Source organism: Schistocerca americana, chromosome 2 (assembly GCF_021461395.2).
Source record: "Schistocerca americana isolate TAMUIC-IGC-003095 chromosome 2, iqSchAmer2.1, whole genome shotgun sequence".
Lineage (NCBI taxonomy): Eukaryota > Metazoa > Arthropoda > Insecta > Orthoptera > Acrididae > Schistocerca > Schistocerca americana.
In genome coordinates, this window is record NC_060120.1 from 230,755,709 (window position 1) to 230,776,425 (window position 20,717).

Genomic DNA, 20,717 nt, shown 5'->3' on the forward strand with positions numbered 1-20,717 from the left:
GGAATGAGAAACGTCTGTCAAATCGGCGAACATGTGGAAAACACTGACCAGAACGACGGACAGGATAATCGGAGATGTGTTGAGAAAAGAGTGAATAAGTTCCCTGGCTCTAGAGGGAGCTGCAGAGAGTAGAAACTGTAGGGGGAAGACAGAGGCTGGAATAGATCCAACAACTAATTGACGACGTTGGATGCAAGTGCTACTCTGAGTTGAAGATTTTGGCAAATGAAAAAGGATGCATGCACTGAGACAGGAAGTCGACACACGCTGTGTGATTAAGTTGATGCTGTAAGGCGTAAGTTATTTACATAAATAAAGAAGTACGTATTTATTTCCAACCATTAGCTAGTTATCGGAAGGAGTTGAGTTCATCTATGATTCATAGAGTGTTTGACATATAGGATTTGAGGGTCCCTGTACGTCAGAAATGTTACATCATTTTTACAAATTTAAAAGTACATTCCCTGTAACCAAAAAGAGTCTGTTCTCCGAACGAATATTTCACACTGCAGGGCAGTATGCGATGTACTTTCTGCCAGGTTAAAACTGTATGCGTGTAACACTCTATGAAAAGTGCCCAGGGGAGGGCAATTTTTTTGAACCCGCCTCTACGGTGGTGTAGGTTAGGTTTCCCTGCAGCCATTCGCTCTCGTGAACCCTCGTTTGGCAGTAATCGACAAAATCTCAACAGCACTTGTCATTGCCTAGAGGCATGTAATTAGGAGTAATCTCAAAGCGGCTCCTAAGCGAATCGACTAAGTTATTCAATTGGTGTGCTGAAGTTGGAGGTCTGAATCACGTCAGGTATAATCTACTTTTTTTAATCGAAACTACTGCTGTCATTGTAATTAATCAATTAGTTGATTTACATATAATTTGTTTCATTTGTAATCCTTTGCAACATCTTTTTAGTCACCATAGTGGCTTATTTATTTGTTCTCATTATTTACTTCTTTTTATTCGTTTTTCATTTGGAATCTTTGTCCATATTATTTTATATATTTGTCGTAATATTTATATGCTGGAAAATATCGACCAACTGAAAAACCAAAAAAATAATCTATTTATATTGGATGTGGAATAGTGTCAAATATTTATTTTCGTTGCAAGCCGTCCATTTTTTCCGATGTAATGGATAAAATGACGCAAAATATGATTTCAACGGAGCAAAGCTTATAAACAAAATGAAATTCAAGCAAAATATGTAACAGAAATAAGGAGTAGAAATAACGATTATGATAAAATGGACTGAAATGTAAAATGAGGAAAAGAAAGAAATGTTATCGAAGTAAATACATGCAAGTATTTAAAATCACATGGATAAAGAAACAGATAAAAAGCGAATAAAAAGAAGTAAGAAATGACAGTAAATTAAAAAAATAATACTGTGATTAAAATGATGCGTCAAAAGATTATAAATTAAACAAATAATATTTAAACCAATTAAATTAGCACGTCACGGCCCCCCCCCCCCCCTCACACAGCTGTTCTTCCGCCAGTATCTCATTTACCTTGCAAACATTTTAGAGCACCTGCGTCAGTGAAAGGCAAAGGTCTCAGATTCGAGAATCGGTCGGGCACACAATGTTAATCAAGCAGGAAGTCTCAAATCAGCGCAAACTCCGCTGCAATGAAAATTCGTTCAGGAAACAACCCCTCTGGCTGTGGCTAAGCCATGTCTCCGCAATATCGTATCTCCCAGGAGTGCTGGTCCCGCAAGTTCCCCAAGCGAACTTCTGTGGAGTCTGGAGGGTATGAGATGGCCTTTATTCGAGGGATCTGTGGAAGACCATGGTTGAAAGAGCGGCTAACACAGTCGGTATAGGTTCTGATAGAAGCTGCCTCAGCATCAGGTTCTGGGATTTTCTTCACTCTTAGTGAAATTTAGCAGCTTTTCAATGCCGTTGGTACTCACCTCTGTAGTGATACAGGTATACACTGGGGCAGTACTCCTCGATTTTCCTTCATAAAGAACATTTCAAAATAGGGTTCGACATTTCCGCTATTACTCTGCTGGTCTCGATTTCATTTCCTATGTCATCCACGAGTTTCCGGACACTTTCGTGCCGTTGATAGCATTTAATAAAGTATCCTTGAATTTCTGTCATAAAGCTTTATTAAAATTTATGTCTGGAGTCAGAGCTGAGGACTTATGGAAGTGAGTTTCTTCCGGATCCTAAGGTCACATGCAACTTCCCAGTGATTTACTAGGTGTATATTCGTTGGTATACCTATGTCTTACCTAACTCCCGCATCACACAGTCACATGACTGGGCAATACATTACTGAAAGTAGAAATCAAATTACTCGGCAACTATAATATTCTCCACTTTCCTCTATACTATTTCGTTACATCGTACAGGTTGGAAAGTTAGGTCAGTCAACTTCAACCACAATATATAGCTATAGTTAACAGCAATTTTGGGAAATACTTATTCGATAATCTTTATGAAATACAGAAAAATGAGATAAAACAATACAAATACTCTGTATAACATTAGACTATTAGTCCTTAAAGCCGGCCAGGGTGGCCGAGCGGTTCTAGGCGCTACAGTCTGAAACCGTGCGACCGCTACGGTCGCAGGTTCGAATCCTGCCTCAGGCATGGATGTGTGTGATGTCCTTAGGTTAGTTAGGTTTAAGTAGTTCTAAGTTCTAGGGGACTGATGACTTCGGAAGTTAAGTCCCATAGTGCTCAGAGCCATTTGAACCATTTTTTTAGTCCTTGAAAATTTAATCTTGTATTTTATAGAATATGTGTTACGGAATAGCACTTGTTTATCATCTCATATCGATTCATAGCATTACCGCTATACAGGGGTGCACAAAAACAGAGAAACATTTAAAAAAAGACTATACATTACCATAACTAAAACTGTGTACGAAAACATTTTGCATCCAGAACAGCCTGTGTATGGTTTTCAAGGGAATCTTTCAGCTCTCTTCCTACAAAATAGTGGAAAGTTCAGTTAACGAAGATGGCGGTGGATAGTGATCACGCACCTTTCCCTGCAAGGTAGACCACAATGCCTCAATAATATTGATATGTGGTTACTATGATGGCCAGGGGAGATGTGACAGTTGATCCTCGTACTCACACAAGAAGTCATGGACGATGCGAGCAGTGTCAACAGGGACACCGTGGTCTTCGGAACGCAGCAACAACGTTGGGGAACAAACACGCGTCATAACACTACCTTGGCATTCCTCAAGGCAATGTTATAGGCCGTCATTTTTTTCTCTTATTTACATAATCGACTTAGCAGACAATTTGAGCAGCCGTCTTAGGTTCTTTGCAGGTGATGCTGTCGTTTATCGTCTAGTAAATTCATCAGAAGATTAAAACAAACTGGAAAACGATTTAGAAAAGATATCTGTATGGTGCGAAAACTGGCAATTGACCCTAAATAATGAAAAGTGTAGGGTCATCCATGTGAGTGCCAAAAAGAATCGATTAAACTTTGGTTACACGATAAAGCAATCAAATCTAAAGGGCGTACATTCAACCAAATACCTAGGAATTAAATCACGGACAACTTAAGTTGGAAGTAACACATAGAAAATGTTGTAATTAAGGTGATCCAAAGACAGCGTTTTATTGATAGAACACTAGAAGATTCAATAAATCTACTGAGCCGCGCGGGATTAGCCGAGCGGTCTAGGCGGTACAGTCATGGACTGTACGGCTGGTCCCGGCGGTGGTTCGAGTCCTCCCTTGGGCATGTGTGTGTGTGTGTGTTTGTCCTTAGGATAATTTAGGTTAAGTAGTGTGTACGCTTAGGGACTCATGACCTTAGCAGTCAAGTCCAGTAAGATTTCACACACATTTGAACATTTTTTTGAAACCTACTGAAAAGACTGCCTACACTACGCCTGTCCGTCCTGTTTTGGAGTACTGCTGCGCGGTGTTGATCCTTACCAGATAGGATTAACGGAGTACATCGAGAAAGTTCAAAGAAGAGTAGCACGTTTCATCGAGAAATGGGAGAGAGAGAGTCACAGATATGGTACAGGATTTGGGGGTGAGCATCATTTGAAAAAAAGGCGTTCCTCGTTGCGGTGGGGTCTTCTCATGAAATTTCATGTAAAAATATTCTGTTGACGGCGACCTAAAGAAGGAGAAACGATCATCATAATAAAATAAGGGAAATTAGAGCTCTCGCGGAAACATGTAGATGCTCATCTTTCCCTCGCGCGATTCGAGAGTGGAATAACAGGGAATTATTGTGAAGGTGGCTCGATGAAACCTCTGCTAGGCACTTAAGCGTGATTTGCAGAGTATTGTTCTAAATGTAGATCTCAGAACAAGGACGTCGGAGGCTTTATCGTCCTGTAAACCAGGACAAGCGACGATCAGTAACAGATCGGACGGCAGAGTGCAGTGCCGGCTTAGGCAGTAAGTGTTCCGGAGCACACGAGTGCACGCTTTCGCACCCTGGGCTTCGCAGCATAGGATCCCTTGGTGTTCCCATGTTGACTTAACGACAAAGTCAGTTATGAATGCACTGGGCCGAGGGTCATCGAGACTGGACCGTGAATCCATGTGAACGTGTCGCCTGGTCGGATGAACCGCGTTTCTTGTTACACGAGGTTGATGCTCGTGACCATATTCGTTGTCATCCAACCACAAACCGTCCCGTAATTTACGGGAATTGTGTGACTCGTGGGTAGACATCTTGTGCAACGTACCTCCGGAAATCTGTCAATGACTCGTCGAATCCATGCTACGGTGAATGTTTACTGTACTGCATTCCAAAGTTGGACTAAATCGCTGCTAAGCATCTGGCAAGTAAAGGGAGGGAATTCGAAGTATGGTGTCCTGGACGGCGAATGTTTATCAGAGTCAAGGGCATCGTCTGGGGTGCCTCAGGGAAGTATGATAGGACTGCTGTTGTCCTCTACGTACATAAATGATTTGGAGGACAGGGTGGGACCAATCTGCATTTGTCTGATAATGATGCTGTTGCAGGTAAGGTACCGAATTTGAGCGACAGTTCGAAGATACAAGACGACTTAGATAAAATTTCCAGTTGGTGGAAAAATGTAAATGCGGATGAGTTGGAAAGACAAACCTGTATTGTTTGGATACAGTGTTACTAGTGTCCTGCTTGACACGATCAAGGCGTTTAAATATCTGGGCGTAACGTCGCGAAGCGGTATGAAATGGAACGAGCAAGTGAGAACTGTGCTAGGGAAGATGAATTGTCGACTTTGGTCTATTGGAAGACTTTTAGGGAAGACTGAGTCACCTGTAAAGGATGATGATGATCATGTTTGGTTTGTGGGGCGCTCAACTGCGCGTTTATCAGCGCCCATACAAATTCCCAACCTGTGCTCAGTCCACTCTCGCCACTTTCATGAATGATGATGAAACGATGAGGACAACACAAACACCCAGTCATCTCGAGGCAGGTGAAAATCCCTGATCCCCCCCGGGAATCGAGCCGGGGACCTCGTGCTCGGGAAGCGAGAACGCGACCTCGAGACCACGAGCTGCGGCCTATCTCTAAAGGAGACCGCATATAGGACGCTGGTGCGACCTATTCTTGAGTATAGCTCGAGTGTTTGGGTTACATAACAGGTCGGATTGAAGGAAGATATCGAGCAATTCAGAGGTGGGTTGTTAGATTTTTTACTGGTTGGTTAGAACAACAAGTAAGTGTTACGGAGGTGCTTCGGGAACTTAAATGGGAGTCCCTCGAGGGTAGCCGACGTTCATTTCGAGAAACACTACTGAGAAAATTTAGAGAACCGGCATTTGAAGCTGACTGCCAAATGGTTCTACTGCTGCCCACATACATTTCGCGTAAAGACCACGAAGATAAAATACGAGACATTAGGGCTCATACGGAGGCATATAGATAATCGCTTTTCCCTCGCTCTGTTTGCTGGTGCAACAGGAAGGGAAATGACTAGTAGTGGTACAGGGTACCCACCTCCACGCTCCGTACGTTGGCTTGCGGATTAGCTACGTATATGTAGATGTAGTGGGGGGGGGGGGGGGGATAGATACCTCTGTGGTAGGACAAATGCCAAAATTCTAGCGTCGACGTCTTGCACGATCGCACGTCCCAGTCTACGCTGGAACATTAGCGTTCCTGCAGTGAGAAAAGCTTCTGTTAACGAACCAGTTCTGATTTGGAAAAAGAAAATAAATCAGTGCGAAACACTATTCGTATCTTACCTACGAAACTCTAATTAAATATTCCTTGTTGTGTGGGACAGAGACAATTTCGTACAGTGTCGGAAACCTAGGAGTTCGGAGGTTATCCATTCATCTGCATCTGCAATGAGCTACAATGAGAAAGACAGTATTTTTCACATACAATGTCTTTCTCGTTGCAGCTGATTGTGGATGCAGATGAATAAATAACCTCCGAACTCCAAGTTTTCGGAAGACTTCCAACAGTGTACAAAATTGTCTCTGCCCCTTACAACGAGGAATCTTTAGTTAAGTGTTTCGTAGATAAAATACTTCCTTCCCTTCGCTATTTCGTTGCTCCGTAGGATTCCGTCAGTCTTGTAGTTTGGGTTATTCCTTTTGTAATTTCTTGATCAGCTTTACCTGTTGTGTCAATTTCTGTATTGTGACCAGACAAAAGCACTTTTGCCTGGCCATAGCTATGGGTTTTTTGATTGCGCGTGGAGAAGGCTCGTCAAACTAGAACAACGAAATATTAGTTCACTTTATTACATCTAGGAATAAAAGATTGACGTAACTTTGACACACTTTTTTGCTGCAGGTGTACTTGATAATTTACAACTGCCACTCACTAGCAAAGCATAACTTAAGGCACTTATTAACGAACTTTCTTTTGCAGAATAAAATGTTACATTTACGAAAGTACATTGATAATCAGATACTGTGGCAGCCACTGTCCTACAGAATGATGTTCACTGCTGTAGCTGATGTCTCGAACTGGGGGCAGAATTCTTTCAAGCTCGGCTGTGTATTGACCTCAGTGCGGAGGCGCTGCATTGCCGGGGGGAGAGAAGTGGTCTTCAGAGGCGCCTCCCATACATCGTCGCTGATTGTAGCGACCCATCGATAACGCAGTGGTATCGATATGCTTTGCCGGCTTAGGTCTGGCACTGAGATCTCTGGACTGTACCACATTCTGCTCCTAGTTAAATGCAACTACTGCAAGCTGCGATTTCCTTTGTACCGGTTTGGGTGTTGGGTAGTTGCGCCCCTATGAAACATATTTTGTTTTCTGGGTGTTCAGTACCAAGCCCCAGTAGCGGATGAATACAGAATACGAGGGTAATCCCAAAAGTAAGGCTCTGAGCACTATGGGACTTAACTGCTGAGGTCATCAGTCCCCTAGAACTTAGAAATACTTAAACCTAACTAACCTAAGGACATCACACACATCCATGCCGTAGACAGGATTCGAACCTGCGACCGTAGCGGTCGCGTGGTTCCAGACTGTAGCGCCTAGAACCAATCGGCCACTCCGGCCGGCCCAAAAGTAAGGTCTCCTATTTTGTTATAAGTACAGAACTCTGTTTGTGTGGCAGTTGGTCACACTGTTACGAAGAGTGCTTCACGCGCTGTGTGTAAACATGCGCACGCCGCGCTGAGACGCAAGGTCGTGGCTTGGCAGCCGTTGAGAATGGAGCTCCCGTTGGATGTTACCGCCAAGTGAGAATTGCGTACAGTTATTCGGTTTTTGAACGCAAAGGGCACTGCGCCGATTGAAATCCATCGCCAATTGAGGGAAGTGTATGGTGAGTCGTGCATGGATGTCAAAAATGCTCGTAAATGGTGTAGAGAGTTTGCAGCTGGTCGGACCGAAATTCGCGACGAACAAAGGAGCGGGAGACTATCAATTTCTGAGGATACAGTGTTGAAGGTTGAGCAAAGCGTGCGTTAAGATCGGCGGATACCCTTTGTGATGTCTGCACGTTGGTTCCTGAGGTTTCCCGAAGATCCGCTCAGAGAATTTTAACGGAAACATTGAACTACCGGAAGGTGTGCGCAAGATGGGTGCCACGCGTGCTGGCTGAGGACCACATGCGGCAACGAGTTGATGCTTCCTGCGCATTTCTTCACCGCCTTGCAGCCGAACAGGACAACTTTCTGGACTCAGTTGTCACTAGCGACGAAACCTGGGCATACCACTTTACACCGGAGACCAAGTAACAATCACGTCAGTGGCGGCATCATTCTTCGCCAAAGCCGCGGAGCTGGAAGCGAGCTGGTATGACGTGTGCATGGAAAAATTGCCACAGCGTCTACAGAAATGCATCGACAGAAATGGTGATTATGGCGAAAAATAGCTAAATGTTCAAGCTGTAAACTGATGTAAACGGCAGTAGAAATAAACAAGTCTATGTGCTTATAAAAAGATAGACCTTACTTTTGGGATTACCTTCGTATAATAAATTAAGGTCATCGTGTAATTTTTTTGAACCATACGGATTTGTGAAGGGTGCATTGCCGATGGTGATGCGCGAGTGTTGCGAGAATTAAACTGTGCTGTGTGATTTTGTTCCACAGTAGGACAACAGTAAGCACGAATGGTAGATATTAGCACTGCGTAGCTCTGGTCGAGCCTCAGACTTTTAATAGCAGCAGTGCGAGGTGACCGGTTTCCTCGCAGACTCACGTTGCTGCGGCTAGTGTGGCGGACAGACCCTGCCTTACGGTAGGGCCCCGCCGCCATGTTGGCCGGCGTAACGAGGCGCCGTGAGTCGGCACTTGCTCTGCGCCTTCCTTTTTGTGTTCGATTGTTCTTGAAATGAAATTCCCGACATGCTCGAGGGCGCGCGTTTGCATCCGCTGCGTGATTTCTGGCCGGAGGGCGGGGACGGGGGGCGCTGTACACCTGCCGGGCTGCAGCGGCGGGAGATCCGGTTTCTCACAATGCAACTCGCCGAGTAGATAAGGCCCGATAAAAACCTGCAAACGAGCAGAGAAATCATTACACCGTCTGAGAGGCTCGGACAAGGCTCGGCAGCCGTAAATTGTTTTCAGTTTTCCGTACCAGGAAGAGCGGTAGCTTCTTGTAAACCTGTCGGCGCCATCTTGTGAGATGATTCTCCACAGTTTCAGATCGTCCGCGACCCTTCTTGTGTGCTTCAGCATGTTGGGGGCGGCAGCCAATAGAAAGCTTGCACGAGAACTTGACGCCTTGACATCTTACCCCACAAGACGCACTGCGAAGAGTACTTTTACCGTATCTAGTCATTCCATTCGCCACTGGAGCGAGGGAGAAACTCTACTTATACCAGTACTTTAAACATAGCTGCGCTACAGCAATGGTTCCACGTAAATCAGACTAAGAACAGCCGACCAGTTGCAAAGGATAAAGTAATCTTTACCTAGGTTTCAATAGATATAAACCTATCTTCTTCAGAAGACGCAGTATTATAACAACATGAAGTGATATGTCCTTATCGTTTAGGCAAACATCTGCATAGTTACATTAATCATATAAAATATAGCCCTGACAACAGGGTTTGTCAAACAAATAAAATAGGTACATAGAAGTTGCAGAGCGCCTAAGCGACTGCGCTTAGGCGCTCTGCAACTTCTATGTACCTATTTTATTTGTTTGACAAACCCTGTTGTCAGGGCTATATTTTATATGATTAATGTAACTATGCAGATGTTTGCCTAAACGATAAGGACATATCACTTCATGTTGTTATAATACTGCGTCTTCTGAAGAAGATAGATTTATATCTATTGAAACCTAGGTAAAGATTACTTTATCCTTTGCAACTGGTCGGCTGTTCTTAGTCTGATCTACTTATACCCGTCTGTACGAGCTCTAATCTTTCAGTTGTTTCCTTTCTTTCCATCGGTCTTCTGACTGGTCTGATGCGACCTGTGACTAATACCTCTCCTGCGTTAACCTCTTCTACGTCTACATTTATACTCCGCAAGCCACCCAACGGTGTGTGGCGGAGGCACTTTACGTGCCACTGTCATTACCTCCCTTTCCTGTTCCAGTCGCGTATGGTTCGCGGGAAGAACGACTGCCGGAAAGCCTCCGTGTGCGCTCGAATCTCTCTAATTTTACATTCGTGATCTCCTCGGGAGGTATAAGTAGGGGGAAGCAATATATTCGATACCTCATCCAGAAACGCACCCTCTCGAAACCTGGACAGCAAGCTACACCGCGATGCAGAGCGCCTCTCTTGCAGATTCTGCCACTTGAGTTTGCTAAATATCTCCATAACGCTATCACGCTTACCAAATAACCCTGTGACGAAACGCGCCGCCCTTCTTTGGATCTTCTCTATCTCACCTGTCAACCAGACCTGGTACGGACCCCACACTGATGAGCAATACTCAAGTATAGGTCGAACGAGTGTTTTGTAAGCCACTTGAAACCTACTTCCTCAATTATTTTTTGAATGTATTCCATTCTTCTTCTTCCTTTACAGATTGTACTCTCTACAGCACCCTCTAGTACCATGGAGGTATTCCCTGATGTCGAAATACATTTTCTGCCATCCTGACCGTTTTTCTTATAAGTGTTTTCCATACATTCCTTTTCTCGCCGATTCTGCGGAGAACCTCCTTATCCTTTATCTTACCAGTCTACGTAATTTTCAACATTCTGATCCAGAAACACATCTCTATGTATTCACGAAAACCGAACGAGGTGGTGCAGTGGTTAGCACATAGGACTCGCATTCTAGAGGACGACGGTTCAAACCCACGTCCGGCCATCCTCATTTAGGTTTTCCGCTGTTTCCCTTAATTGATTCAGCCAAATACCGGCATGGTTCTTTTGAAAGGGCACGGCCGACGTCCTTCCCCAATCTTCCCTAATCTGATGGGTTCGATGATCTCACTGTTTGATCCCCTCCCCCAAATCAGTCAATCCATCAATAAATCTTCATCAAAATCATTGCATGTGTATATGTATGTATGTATGTACGTACGTTCCTCTTCCTGAACCACTGGATGTATTTCAACCAAATCAGGAACAAATATCACTGCCTGGAAGAAGATCTGTGCAGATGAGAATCACATAATTCCCATAAGTGTCGCGGGAAAGGGGGAGGGGTCGGGAAGACGGTTACATGCAAGCACAACACAGGATAGTATGGAGCACTATCCACCAAATTTTGTGTACATGTGACGCATTGTTTGTACAATTACTCGAATGTAAACACTGTATGGCGCAATATCTTCTGTAACCTCTTGGGGCAGGTGTGGGAATGAGAAACCGTGATATGCAAAGATATTTGATAACGACCGATGTTAGTATCGAATCTATAGTTTCCGGGTTCGCAAAGTTTATTGATGACGTCTTCATGATATTTCTTCCCAAACGGTAGAGGGGGATGGTCCGAGCGAAGCAAAGACAGTGGGATATCAGTGTTTCTCTGTAATATCTGACGCGGTCTACCAAATTTGGTATCTGTATCGCTGATACAAAGACATCCCTAGCCACATCCCCACACCAAGCCCCCTATGGCTGAGGGTTGGGTGAAAAAGGATGACAAAATCCTGGAGAAATTTCAAGCAAATTTGGTGCATACAATGTTGTACAGGGTAATTGCATGATGATGTTACAAACTTTCAGGGCTGATAAAGGAGAATAAATATATCAATTTCAGGTAAGGGGCGCTGGCCCAGAAACTACTGAGTAGAAAATCAGAAGTGAAATCGTTCTGATACTTTGACAGTGTAACGCAAGCAACTTCTGGAGGGGGCAATACGGACCAAAACAAGAAAAAAAATGTGTAGTAAACATGGGCTCTACAATGCATACCTTAAGAGCTTGAGCACTTCTTCATCTTAGCTAGTGTGAAACACTTCTCTTCTACTGAACAAGTTCCCATAGCCCTTAACATACTGATTTTAGAGCCCATATGTACTGGAAATTCTTTTCCTGTTGTGCTCCATATTACCTCCTCCAATGATATGGGAACCAAAGACCTTGCAATGGAAGAGATGTGTTTCACATGTGTTTCACAGCGGCAGGGACGAACAAATGCTCATAGCTCTTAAGGTATGCATTTTAGAGCGCATGTTTACTAGTCGCTTTTTTCTTTTTTTCGTCCATAGGTATTTACTCTTCATTCTTAACGGCAACAGCGCAGGTATATGTATTCCAGTGTCAGAGATATCAGCAAAATTTTCATTTATAAGTTTCGACTCGCTCTGTCGCGGATCAACGTCCTTTACATCAAATACATACATTTACCCTCTCCATCATCCTTGAAAGCTTATAACAACATCAAAGAATCACGCTGTATAAAAATGCTGTGGGAGCAAGATGCTCCTACTGACTTTAGGGGTGTGGGTGGAACTAAGAAGGATTGATATGTAGAATTGTTCGAAAACGACCTGTTGCTATTTCACTTCGGTATTTCTTTGACTTGGAACACTTTAAAAGTGTGAAGCACGATCGGCCTTTTATTTGTGTTGCTCAAACTATCAACCAGATCGCGAGAATGAGCAGGGCGGGAATAATTTCGTAAGCATGTTTCCGGGCCAAAGATCATGCCACTGGGCTGAATACGACAGATATATTTAAGGTCCTCTCTGGAGTCGCATGTCAGACAGTTCCCAACGAGTTTTAGCTTACTTCCTACCTGGCCGGAATTACAAGCTACTTCAGTATTCATATTGAACGGAAGGTCAACTACAGACGAGATACGTGTGCAAATGTGCACGAAATATGGCAAATGTATGTGAAATACAGCGTGCGTAAAAAAGAATCAGCCGGCCGCTGTGGTCGAGAGGTTCTAGGCGCCTCAGTCCGGAACCACGCGGCTGCTACGGTCGCAGGTTCGAATCCTGCCTCGGGCATGGATGTGTGTGCTGTCCTTAGGTCAGTTAGGTTTAAATAGTTCTAAGTCTAGCGAACTGATAACCTCAGATGTTAAGTCCCATAGTGCTCAGAGCCATTTTTGAAAAAAGACTCATCCGATTTGGCATGTCTATATTTCTTAAACTAATAAACATATAAATGAATTTTTGTTTTTTGATGAATGGGAAACTCAAAAAGTTTTTTTTCTTATCTTTTCATAGGTGTTCAGTATTGCCTCCCCCCCCCCCCCCCCCCCCCCCCCCCCTTGAGATGCACGACATATGCCGATGCGGTATTCAAATTATTCCCGCGCTGCAGCGAGCATCTCTTGAGTTACAGCTTCCACAGCTGCTGTTACGCTATGTCTCAGTTCATTCACTGTTATTGGTAATGGAGGCACATAAATATAAACCCCCACAAGAAAAAATCACACACATTCAGGTCCGGTGACCTTGGAAGCCAGTAATGTAAGGCTGAACCATTTGGTCCAGAGCGACCGATGCATCGTTCAGTAATCCTTTGAATTAAAAATTCCTGCACTTCCAGATGCTAGTGTGGTGGTGCCCCATCCTGTTGGTAAATGACGTCATTCGAATCAGTGGGGAAAGAAAGTTCTCAGGTATGTCGACATACGTGCTTCCTGTGACAGTGTTCTCGGCAAAGAAAAATGGACCACACACCTTTTCCTGAAACTGCACAAAACACATTAAATTTTGGAGAGTCCCTCTCATGTTGTACAACTTCATATGGTCGTTCCGTACCCCATATTCTCACATTATGACGGTTCACCTTCCCATTCAAATGAAATGTTGCCGCATCGCTAAACACTAAGCGTGGAAGAAAACTGTCATTCTCCATCTTCGCAAGAAGAAAATTACAGAACTCTACACGTTGTTGTTTGTCTCCTTCACGGAGAACTTGCACTAGCTGAATTTTGTATGGTTTCATGTGTAAAAGTCGACGCAACACGCGCCAGACGGACAATGGGGGCATGTTGAGCTGTCGAGTTGCACGGCGAACGGATTTCTGCGGACTCCTTGGGAAATTACGGCGGATGCGATGGAAGTCCGTATCAGAAACTCGGGGCCGGCCCGGCGATTCACCTGTTTCTCGGTACTGTTCATGCCACCGTCTAATACTCCGTGCTGTAGGAGGATTCACACCATACCTAGAACGAAAGTCATGCTGAACAGTTATTACTGACACGCACTGCGCAAAACGTGCAATACAAAATGCTTTCTGTTGTTCCGACACCATTTTTACTAGAACTATCGGATGATTCTTTTTGGTGCTGTATTTATATATGTGTGAAATATATTAAACATAAGCGTACTAGGGGAAGCCGCGGGCAAAAGCTTAATTCCATTTTTTTCTTTTTTTATGGTCCTGAAGCGAGAAGAACGTTTGAGGCAGTGTATCATTCTGTGGTCTGTCGCAAATGCTGGGTCTCTGAACTCCCTGTATAAAGTCTTCTTCCCTCCAAGAATTCCTGTCTAAGGTCACGCTGCATTTCCGTAACACTCTACCACTGATTGAATCGAACTGTAACCAATTTGGCAGCACGGCTCTGAATTGGTTACACGTCTTCCTTTAATAGGATCTGGAGGGTATCCAACACCTGAGGACTGCACAAGAATCGTTTCTGTTCGCGGTCTGCTTTATATGCGGCCTAACATTCCCCACAGTGGCAGCGGACGTTCTTGCGAGGTCAGTGACTGCTACGGTAGCTTACAACAAATAGAATACGGTGTACTGCTTCATCGATTGATGACGACGAGTTTCGGCAGAACGCTGCTATCCTCAGGTGTCACATTGTAGCCTATCTGCATGCTATGTGCTTGTTTATATGCCGCGTACGATTTTTTGAATCTTAGTATATGCAATCCAGGTCTATTGTCTCAAGGCAGATTGCATATCGCTTTGAAACTGGCAGTAATTAGCGCAGGACAACGATAAGGCACCTGAAGACGGCAACGTAGTGTCGTAACGCGTCACTGCTATTGGCTGAAACAGCAAACAGCGCATAATTTATTGCAAGTGAAATATGTCGTTAGTTGGTCGTCGAGTGTTGTTGGCCTACAGAGGAGTTTAACAGAGAAAGTTTGAAATTAGGTAATGGTAATGGCTCTGAGCACTATGCGACTTAACTTCTGAGGTCATCAGTCGCCTAGAACTTAGAACTAATTAAACCTAACCAACCTAACAAGGGAACCTCCCCATCGCACCCCCCTCAGATTTAGTTATAAGTTGGCACAGTGGATAGGCCTTGAAAAACTGAACACAGATCAATTGTATATTTTGCTTATTTTTTCACAGTTCCACACAACTTCTTCCTGTTTTCTCAGTTGATCTGTGTTCAGTTTTTCAAGGCCTATCCACTGTGCCAACTTATATCTAAATCTGAGGGGGGTGCGATGGGGAGGTTCCCTTGTAAGGACATCACACACATCCATGCCCGAGGCAGGATTCGAACCTGCGAATGTAGCGGTCGCTCGGTTCCAGACTGCAGCGCCTAGAACCGCACGGCCACTCCGGCCGGCTGAAATTAGGTCTGAAAATAAACTGCAATAAGAGTAATACAATGTACAATGAACATATCGGAAAGAAAATAGCACAAATTAACAATGAAATCTTTGAACCACGCGATATGTTTCCGTAGTTTCGACAGTTGAAAACAAAGACTGAATGGACGGAGAATGAAATTAGCTGAAACGTAAATGCAACACGGAGAACTTTCGGTAAACTACATTTTTTTTTTCAAAACAAAGCTTCCGATTTGCTTAAAAATATTTTACAATCAGTAGGACAGAGGCACAGAAGGCACATACACAAATGAAAATTGGCAACTCACCAGGGCCTAGAATGTACCAACAGTCCAAGTATTCTGTGCGAATATCTAAGCAGATTGCTTAATAAATACGCTGTGTGATCAAAAGCATCCGGACACCACCAGAAACATACGTTTTTCATATTACGTGCGTTGTGCTGCCACCTACTGCCAGGTACTCCATATCAGGGAGCTCAGTAGTCATTAGACATCGTTAGAGAGCAGAATCGGGCGCTCCGCGGAACTCACGGACTTCGAACGTGGTCAGGTGACTGGGTGTCAGTTGTGTCATACCTGTGTACACACTCCTAAACATCCCTAGGTCCACTGTTTCCGATGTGATAGTGAAGTGTAAAAGTGAAGGGGCACGTACAGCACAAAAGCGTAGAGCCAGACCTCGTCTATTGTCTGATAGAGACCGCCGACAGTTGAAGACGGTCGTAATGTGTAATAGGCAAACATCTATACAGACCACCACACAGGAATTCTAAACTGCTTCAGGATCCACTGCAAATACTATGACAGATAGGCGGGAGGTGAGAGAACTTGGATTTCATGGTCGAGCGAGCCAGTAAACGCCAAACGACACCTCGCTTGGTATAAGGAGCGGAAACATTGGACGATTGAACATTAGGAAAACGTTGTGTGGAGTGACGAATCACGGGACTCAGTGTGGCGATCGCATGGCAGAGTGTGGGTATGGCGAACGTCCGGTGAACGTCATCTGCCAGCATGTGTAGTGCCAACAGTAAAATTCGGAGGCTGTGGTATTATGGTGTGGTAGTCTTTTTCAGGGAGGGGGCTTGCACCCCTTGTTGTTTTGCATAGCACTATCACAGCACAGGCCTACATTGATGTTTTAAGCACTTTCTTGCTTCCAACTGTTGAAGAGCAATTCGGGGATGGCAATTGCATCTTTCAACACGAACGAGCACCTGTTCATAATGCACGGCCTGTGGCGGAGTAGTTACACGACAATAACATCCCTGTAATGGACGGGCCTGCACAGAGTCCTGACCTGAATACTACAGAACACCTCTGGGATGTTTTGGAACGCCGACTTCCTGCCAGGCCTCACCGACCGACATCGATACCTCTCCTCAGTGCAGCTCTCCGTGAATTATTGGCTGCCATTCCCCAAGAAACCTTCTAGCAGCTGATTGAATGTATGCCTGAGAGAGTGGAAGCTGTTATCAAGGCTAAGGGTGGGCCAACACCATATTGAATTCCAACTTTACCCATGGAGGGCGCCACGAACTTGTAAGTCATTTTCTGACAGGTGTCCGGATACTTTTGATCACACAGTGTATATGTGGTATGGGGAATAAATTCCAGTAGAGTGGAACTTGGGGTAACTAACCCCATACACAAAGGAGAAAGCAAAAAAAATGCGTAACATTTGTCATGGAATAACTGTCTCAAGTTCAATTAGCTGGCTATAAGGGAGGACTGTAATATCAAGAATGGAGAACGCAATAGCTGATTTGGAGGAACAAAGTGGCTTTTGCCGAGGCAATCCATGTGTAAAAAACATCTTTACCCTAATACAGATCGTGGAGAAGGGACTGGAAAGGTATTTAAGAAGTCATTTTGTGTTCATGAATCTTGAGAAAGCTCATGACACATTGCTTGAGGTGCTGCGGTCAGCGGAATTGCCAAAAATGTACGTAAGTAGTATCATAGACCTCTACGAGTCAGGAGAATGCGTCATTAAAGTGGGGAAAGAAGGTACTAGAGAGGCATTCAGGATAACATAGGACTGAAGCAAGGATGCTGTCTCTCTCTCACACTCTTTGTGTATGTGCAGGAGGCACCGGATCTGTGGTGCAGCAAGTACTTGGGCATGGCGTACCAGAGCATGTACTCACTTTTCCATGCTAATGATCTTGTCGTTGCAGTAGACGATGAAGAGGATGTATCTTACGTGCTTAGGAACTAGCCGGAAGAATATGAAAAGCGGGGTTTGAAAATTAATTTTGAGAACACGAAATATCTGCGTTGCGGAGAGCACGGAAGTAACTTGAACGCTGGCGGTAATAAAATTAAATTGTGTGAAGAGTTTAAGAACCTGAGTAATATACTCTCTCGTGATGGAAGATGTGACAGATCTATCCGCAATAACCAGAAGTTTATTGCTATTTGCGACTTATGGCAGCTTATAGGATTGTAATGAACAAAAAGCTAATTTCATTTGTGTGGCCATTTTGTCCGTAGTTGCTTTACAATATCGTATTTTAAATCCGTACGTGCAGCTACTGAAAGAGCTTATTTTGTTAATCAAAAGCATTTCGTTTTGTTGATACAGACCATTAATGTCTGTCATGAAACATATTTAAAAAATTTTCTTTCCAGATCTAAGAACAGTTATAAAAGACGTTTAGTTTACTTACGGTATTTTATGTCCGATTTTCGTTCACATCAGGTATTGTGTCCGCTTGCTCATTATTGATGAGCTCTAGCAGAAGTGTTCTAAAAATTAAGTGGACACGAAAGTATAGAGATAAGGAGGTGCTCCGAAAAGAAGGCGTATAGAGAAGTTTGTGGAGAACGTTAGAACAAGGAACAGGATGATAGGACGTTCGTTAAGACAGCAGGGAATAACAATCATGTAATTAGAGGGAGGCGACGAAGGCAAAAACCATAGGGGAAACAGAAATTGGATTATATCCAGCAAATAATCGGGCGTGCTACTCTAAAGTGAAGACATTGGCACAGAAGAGGAAGTCGTGGCGGATTGCATCTAAAAAGTTTTCTGAACCCCTGCTCCCCGCACGCACACACACACACACACACACACACACACACACACACACACACACACATACACTACACACAAAAGATGGATTCGATGTGTAACTCGAGGTCTACAGTAAATCAACTCCAAATACAGAGTAGAGTAAGGGCGCTTTCTTGTCTGATTATTATGGTCGCGTCGACAGCTTCGTCGTTTAACTTTGTAACCACAGTCTCCTTCGAAAGCTAAATCTAGACTTAAGAGTATGTACCGACCGTATAAATTTTCTTCATCCTTTGGTCATGTAGAGAATAGCTGGCTAATTTGTACCACTTCTGAGATTTTATTTATGTTAGCCTATACAAGAAAGTCACAAAAGTAAAACAATGCTATCAGACTGTAGGATGTTGTTCTTGGTTCCAGCATCTGATTTCGGGAATGAACATTCTGAGAAAAATAAACACGCAACGATTAATTTTCTAAACGTCTGCAAGTGGTATAAATTACGAATCTGGTTTCCTAAGTGCTATAAATTAGAAATTTGGTTTCCAAATTTGTACCAGTAGACGCATATATAGTACCACCTTTACAAACTTAAAGATGCATGTTAGACTATGTTTGAGGAAATTTTCCGTATTTTAGTTTTTACATCATTATCTGCAGATATTGCAACATAACTTTGTCATTCAAGTCCCCACCACTACACACTCTGCATGGATTCACATTTTGTAATTTTTTCGCCATGTGCTGCTCGTCATCTCAAAGGCTCCTTGACGAGGCGCTGGGGGATTGTCAAGTAATCCATTCTACAATATCAAAGTTTTATTTCGTCCGACATGCTTAAACGTTACATCGTCTCTGTAGATGTAATCATGTGATCTTCCAATTCGTTCTCAACCTGGAAAGCTATTTACTGTGGACACATTCATTTAACCCATGATCCCTATTTAGATATACTGTTACTGCATGATGCAATTCATCTGTGCTCCACATTCCATAACGCCTTTCTGTAGCCACACTGCAATACAAAATTATTGCTTAATTGATTACTTACGATAAAGAACGCACTATAAAATTCTCTACATCAGCTCTAAACGTTATGTTGCATTAATAATACTAAACGCATGTTTTGAAGGTCATTATGCAAGGAAGTTTTTTAAATTGCACAGATATAATATTCGAAACTTATAGTAATACATTAGAGGCAACGTCGTCATTTTCTCTTTGTCAGTTTCCTACAAACATACTACAACGAATACAAATGCATGACGATATGAAAACTAAGATTATTTCATTTATACTCAGCCATAAAAAAATTATGTTGCTACCTACCTTACACTTTCCTTATAACGGCAATTCCCTCGCCACGTACACTAAAAGATAGATGAAAACTGCAACAAAATCAATGCTGTCATCAAACGATTTGCTTACAAACAGACGGCACTCATAACTTACTATATGGCTCCAACAAGCAAGTAGTTTACATTGGCTTCACTACATATAGGGTATTACAGGAGGTACGGATTTTATTCTTGTGTATCGGAGATAATCAGAAATCGAAAAACATCTGCTGCAGCTAGGACTCATGGATCAGAATGTTGTACTTGGACAAAGAAAGCAGCGTATATGTGCTTTCTACGAGGGGTGCTGGGTAATACAAGAAGGAAGAGGATAAGGAGTGAAACAATGGGAAACCCTCTGCAGATCAACCCCTGAAAAAACTATGGAGAGAAATAGGCTTAAATGCTTGGTCACATTGAAAGAATGGGACCAGAAGGACTTCCGAGAAGAGCCCTGGAACGGATAGGATCTGGACGAAGACCAATTGGAAGGCCGCGAACAATATGGAGACACCGGCTGCAGGATGATGTGTGCCGAAGGGACTGCAGTTGGAGGAGATGCTAAATGATAAAGTGTGGAAGAAAAGAGACGCTTGCAAGTGGCTCTGGAAACGATCTGCACAAGCAGAAAAGTTTCAAGAAGAGGAATAAGAATAAGAATAAAATGCAAACTTGGAGGCGTTACAGTATGGACATATCTCCCTTAAATTATTTACTATTAAACGTCTTACGACATTGCGTAAAGCTCGCTGTTGTTGAGTAAATACAAAGAGCCGGGTATCAGTTCGGCGAATTGTCTGTTATTGGCACCTTACACATTCCTGCTCATGCACAAATCACACTACTTCTCACTACAGAACATAAGAATCCCCTATGTTCGCTTGGAATAAAGTAAAAAACGATGGCCTCGTTATGAATGTGGTTTACTACTCACAGCACCTCATATCGAGGGAAGCCGCACCAGCTTAAGAACCCGGAAATACGTGCTCGGAATGGACAGTCTACCAGTGGCTTATTCACGTAAGAAAGTGACC